Below are 6,137 nucleotides of genomic sequence, written 5' to 3' on the forward strand. Positions count from 1 at the left end.
GGAATCCCCCTCATGTTTGAGGTCACGATCATGAGATTCATTAATGGCGCGAACTCCAGAGTCTTGGTGAATGATGTTAGCTCAGATGCTTTCACGACCCAGCGCTCAGTGCGGCAAGGCTACCCCCTTTCGGCCATCTTATTTGCAGTCGCTCTTAAACGTGTACTACATGGCCTTCGACTACGACTTGAAGGCGTCCAACTACAGACCGCATCTTTCCAATTCCGCGCATACACAGACGACGTCATTCTTTTGGTCAAGTCAGGAGACGAAATCCAGGCGGCGCTGGAATGGATCCAGCAATATGGGACGGTAGCGGGAAGTCTCATCAACTTACGAAAGACCCGATGTATGAAAGTGGGCAGAAGCTGCCACCAGGGACAGCAGTGCCCATCACGAAGGTCCCAACTCTCAAGTGTTTGAGAGTGGTATTCCATGGAAACATACGACGTACAGCGGCGGATAATTATCGACGGCTACTGCAACAGATGCGCGCATTAATACGACAACATGCACTGCGATCTAGAGATATGTTCCAGCGCGCACATTATGTCAACGTCTATTTGGCACCGAAAATAAGTCACTTGGCTCACATACTGCCGTTGCCCACCACGATCGCGTCAAGACTACAGTCGGCCTTCGCACATTTTGTAAGTGCTTACCTCCTCTTCAGAATCCGTTACGATACTTTGACGCTGCCACCTCGAGGAGGATGCATCGGACTCGGTAACGTGAAGAACAGGGCGCTTGCGCTATTTCTTAGTGCGATGCAACGCTATTGGAGAACCGAGCACGTCACCTTAATGGCCGCTGTGATCAATTTACTGTGTCTACCAGTCAATGTAGGCCACATCACGGCACCTCTCGCACGCCTTCGGGTTTCGTCGTCGATAACAGTTACGTTCAGGACAGTTTGCCGCAGACCAGGCTGCCCACAAGGAAAGACACACATCGAAGCTTCCTTCAGCAACAATTTCGCAACGTGGCCGAACAGAAGTACCCGGCCTTACAGTAGCAGAGAATATGGAGAGCGGTCCATCTTCCCTCTCTCCCTAGAGAGGTACGTCCATTGTGGTATATAGTGGTGAGCGGCAAATTCCGGAACCGTCAACGACTGATCTCTATTCATTTGGTCGACACGCCGATATGCTTCCAACGCGTGGTCGTTGACTCCGACGAGAACGGTTTGGTTTGTTGCACGGCAATCGACTGTTGGCTTCTAACAAGGAAAGACTACGTACGGCGCACACGGTGATCAAAGTTGACGACCTACAAAGTATACTGACCCACTGCCAGGACAAACGCCGTAAACTGGATAAAAGGGATGCCGACGTACTATTTCTATCGCACCTATGACAAGAACGTCGAAGATTTCTGGTGCAACTTGCAAGAGCAACATGATACCTTGCGGCGCCACGTGAAATGTAGAACTTGTTTTTCCAATTACTTGACTTCGTTATTCACGGACCCTAGAGCTACTAGGGTTGTTTCTGGTATGAAAAATGAAATGAGGAGATAGCTCAACGTTCAGGAACTAACGTTCATGCCTGATGTATTTAGGGGACTATACATAATTTTTGAGTTAGCGAAAAGCCGACCTGGATACACGTCAATAGGGCCGTTCCAGGGTCCCGTTTTCTTTTTTCTGTAGTGAATTTTTTTAAATCTAGACGGCATTAGGAAACGTTTTTACGTCAGGAAGTGTTGAATGGCACCTTTAGTTTCTGTATGTTGTGCTTAGCAGCTATGAAAAACAATAAAAATCAACAGACACAAAAAACTTCAAATAAAAATTTAAAAAAATAAAGTAAAAAACATTTAAAAAAGTCCCTTCCATACTTTGACCACATTCCTGGGTGCAGAGATTGTGGCCAGGACTCGGGTTGCGACCCCTGCCCACACCCCTGCCCACCCTGCCTCCGCCAGCCCGTGACCTGATCCCCCCCACAAAAATGGGGTAGTGTCTTTGATTAATAATCAAAAAGTCATCGGTCCCGGGGTTCAACATCGACCGCCGCTGAAATTTTGATTAATAATCAGCATTTTACCGCTGAGGACTTCCGATATAAGAAGTCACCCTCATTCTACCAACGGCCTTGTCAAAGTGGGCCACGCGGGGTAGCCGCTCGGTCTGGGGCGTCCTGTCGCGGTCTTCGCGGCTCTTCCCATAGGAGGTTCGAGTTTCCCTCAGGCATGGGTGTGTGTGTGTGTATTCTCTATAGTGTAAGTTAGTTTAAGTTAGATTAAGTAGTGTGTAAGCTTAGGAACCGATGACCTCAGCAGCTTGGTCCTATAAGACCTTACCACAAATTAATTAATTAATTGGCGGAGGGAGCGGACAGAGGTTCAGGGCGCTGTCTTGTCCTAGGAGTGGGAAAGCGCTCCTAAAGGTGGAAGAAGCAGTACTGATCAACGGCATGAAGATGCAGAAGGCAATTGAAACCACTGCATTGAAGACACATAACGTGTACCCATGGGACATGTAGCCTTTGATTGAACACGTATCATGTAGATTGGCAAAATATTCCGGAATAGTCCCCATTCGGGTCTCCGGGTGGGGACTGCCAAGGGGGTGATTACCATGAGAAAAAGACTGAATAATGAACGAAAGGGTAATGTTCTACGAGTTGGGGCATGGAATGCCATAAGCTTGAATGTGGTAGGGAAGCTAGAAAATCTGAAAAGGGAAATGCAAAGGCTCAATCTAGATATAGTAAGGGTCAGTGAAGTTAAATGGAAAGAAAACATTCATTTGCGGTCAGGTGAGTATAGGCTAATATCAACAACAGCAGGAAATGCTATAACGGGAGTTGGATTCGTTATCAGTAGAAAGGTAGAGCAGAGAGTGTGTTACAAAGAACAGCTCAGTATTGAAATCCGATTATATATTAATACCTTCAGTTGCCGACGGGCGTTGATATACCGTATGTCAACGGGGACAGGTGAAAAGTGTGCCCCGACTGGGACTCGAACCCGGGATCTCCTGCTTACCTGGCAGACGCTCTATCCATCTGAGCCACCGAGGGCACAGAGGATAGCGCGACTGCAGGGACTATCTCGCGCACGCCTCCGGCGATACCCACATTCTCACCTTATAAGTCCACACATTACATTCGTAGTGTCAAAAAAAAAAATGGTTCTGAGCACTATGGGACTCAACTGCTGTGGTTATCAGTCCCCTAGAACTTAGAACTACTTAAACCTAACTAACCTAAGGACATCACACACATCCATGCCCGAGGCAGGATTCGAACCTGCGACCGTAGCAGTCGCACTGTTCCGGACTGCGCGCCTAGAACCGCGAGACCACCGCGGCCGGCTTCGTAGTGTCCCTACCCAACACACTCATTACTCGTGGAAGACATTCGTACCATGTCCCGTGGCCGGCCGGTGTGGCCGTGCGGTTCTAGGCACTTCAGTCTGGAACCGCGTGACCGCTACGGTCGCAGGTTCGAATCCTGCCTCGGGCATGGATGTGTGTGATGTCCTTAGGTTAGTTAGGTTTAAATAGTTCTAAGTTCTAGGGGACTGATGACCACAGATGTTAAGTCCCATAGTGCTCAGAGCCATTTGAACCATGTCCCGTAAGAGTTAGGGTAATATGTGTGCATCCGCACACTAGAGGAAGGTCATGCCCTGCAGTCGCAGTATCCTCTGTGCCCTCGGTGGCTCAGATGGATAGTGCGTCTGCCATGTAACCAGGATATCCCGGGTTCGAGTCCCGGTCGGAGCACACATTTTCACCTGTCCGTGTCGATATATAGCAACGCCCGTCAGCAGCTGAAGGTATTGATGTATAATCTAATTTAGTTCTAGACGGCTGCAGGTCATCAATGGTGTCTGTTCTTTCGGACATGTCCGAAAGAACAGACACCATATCCATATAAGTACCGGGTAATCAAAAAGTCAGTGTAAATTTGAAAACTTAATAAAGTTCTAGGGGACTGATGACCACAGATGTTAAGTCCCATAGTGCTCAGAGCCATTTGAACCATGTCCCGTAAGAGTTAGGGTAATATGTGTGCATCCGCACACTAGAGGAATGTCATGCCCTGCAGTCGCAGTATCCTCTGTGCCCTCGGTGGCTCAGATGGATAGTGCGTCTGCCATGTAACCAGGATATCCCGGGTTCGAGTCCCGGTCGGAGCACACATTTTCACCTGTCCGTGTCGATATATAGCAACGCCCGTCAGCAGCTGAAGGTATTGATGTATAATCTAATTTAGTTCTAGACGGCTGCAGGTCATCAATGGTGTCTGTTCTTTCGGACATGTCCGAAAGAACAGACACCATATCCATATAAGTACCGGGTAATCAAAAAGTCAGTGTAAATTTGAAAACTTAATAAACCACGGAATAATGTAGATAGAGAGGTAAAAATTGACACCAAGCTTGGAATGACATGGGGTTTTATTAGAAACAAAAAAAACAAAGTTCACAAAATGTCCGACAGATGGCGCTGGAGAGCAAAACGTCGGTGTCTCCGCATGAGAGTTGTGTATAAAAGGAGCTGCAATGAGAGAGAGAATCAGATACGCCACAGGTCGCAGCATGTTCACGTTACCTGAAGGCGCTTTTAGTGAAGCTGTATTATCAGAATGGAGAATGTGCTAGTTCAGCGTCACGATCCTATCGCCATAGGAAGGGGATTCGAATGGGTAAAGGTCCGTTGACAAATGCAGCTGTGGCGAGAATAATTTCGAAGTTCGAAGCCACGGGTTGTTTAGACGATTGACCCCGTAGTGGCCGACGGAGCACAAGGCGTAATGCTGCTGAGACAGTTGAGGAAGAAATGGAGACTGTAGCGGGTTCGTCTATGCACGGGGAAGTCAGCGCTCGTGCAGTGGCTTGTCGCACCGGCATTCCATACACTACTGTTTGGTTGGCACTAAGGCGAACCCTCCGATGCTATCCGTACAAAATCCATCGGCATCATGAACTGTTACCTGGCGATTTAGTGAAGTGGAGGGCATTTGCGGTGTGGGCGTTTCAAAAGATGGCGGAAGATGACGATTGGTTGAATAACGTGTTGTGGACCGACGAAGCTCATTTCACGCTCCGAGGGCCTGTCAACGCCCACAACTGCAGAATTTGGGCTACAAGAATTCCTAGAACTGTCGTGGAAACTCCACTGCACGACGAGAAAGTCACATTATGGGTTGGATTTACCACATCTACCGTTATCGGGGCTTTTTTCTTGGAGGATATGCGTGATTCTGATTTTGTAACTGCTACCGTGACGGGTGAGAGGTACGCCGATATGTTACAGAATCGCATCATCGCAAGCCTGGCTGATAAACACCTGCTGGAACGTACGATGTTTATGCAGGATGGCGCTCCACCCCAATTGCTAGACGCGTGAAAGATCTCTTTCGCGCGTCGTTTGGTGATGATCGTGTACTCAGCCATCACTTTCGTCATGCTCGGCCTCCCAGGTCCCCAGACCTCAGTCCGTGCGACTATTGGCTTTGGGGTTACCTGAAGTCGCAAGTGTATCGTGATCGACCGACTTCTCTAGGGATGCTGAAAGACAACGTCCGACGCCAATGCCTTACCATAACTCCGGACATGCTTTACAATGCTGTTCACAACATTATTCCTCGACTACAGCTATTGTTGATGAATGATGGTGTACGCATTGAGCATTTTCTGTAAAGAACATTATCTTTGCTTTGTCTTACTTTGTTATGCTAACTATCCCTATTCTGATCAGATGAAGCGCTATCTGTCGGACATTTTTTGAACTTTTGTATTTTTTTGGTTCTAATAAAACCCGATGTCATTCCAAGCATGTGTATCAATTTGTACATCTCTATCTAAATTATTCCGTGATTTATTCAGTTTCCAAATTTATACTGACTTTTTGATCACCCGGTCTATAGCTCAGTTTAGGGTTGTTCTTGTCAGAATCGACAGCAAACCAACGCCGGAAACGATAGTTCAGGTATGCATGCCAACGTCGCGAGCTGAAGATGGAGAGATAGAAAAAGTGTAAGAGGATATTCAAAGGTTAATACGGTACATAAAGGCAGATGAACATCTAACAGTCATGTGGGAATGGAATGCAGTTGTAGGGAAAGGTGTAAAAGGAAAGGTTACAAGAGAATATGGGATTGGGACAAGGAATGAGAGAGCAG

At 47.5% G+C, this 6,137-nt stretch overlaps 1 non-coding gene across 1 annotated transcript; it reads right to left on the minus strand.

Moving 5' to 3' along the window:
- Nucleotides 1–2,952: 2,952 nt before the first annotated feature.
- Trnat-ggu lies at nucleotides 2,953–3,027 on the minus strand. Its single transcript has one exon. It is a non-coding gene; the product is annotated as a tRNA-Thr (tRNA).
- Between the last annotated feature and the right edge of the window lie 3,110 nt (nucleotides 3,028–6,137).

This window comes from Schistocerca piceifrons, chromosome 1 (genome assembly GCF_021461385.2).
Source record: "Schistocerca piceifrons isolate TAMUIC-IGC-003096 chromosome 1, iqSchPice1.1, whole genome shotgun sequence".
Taxonomy (NCBI): domain Eukaryota; kingdom Metazoa; phylum Arthropoda; class Insecta; order Orthoptera; family Acrididae; genus Schistocerca; species Schistocerca piceifrons.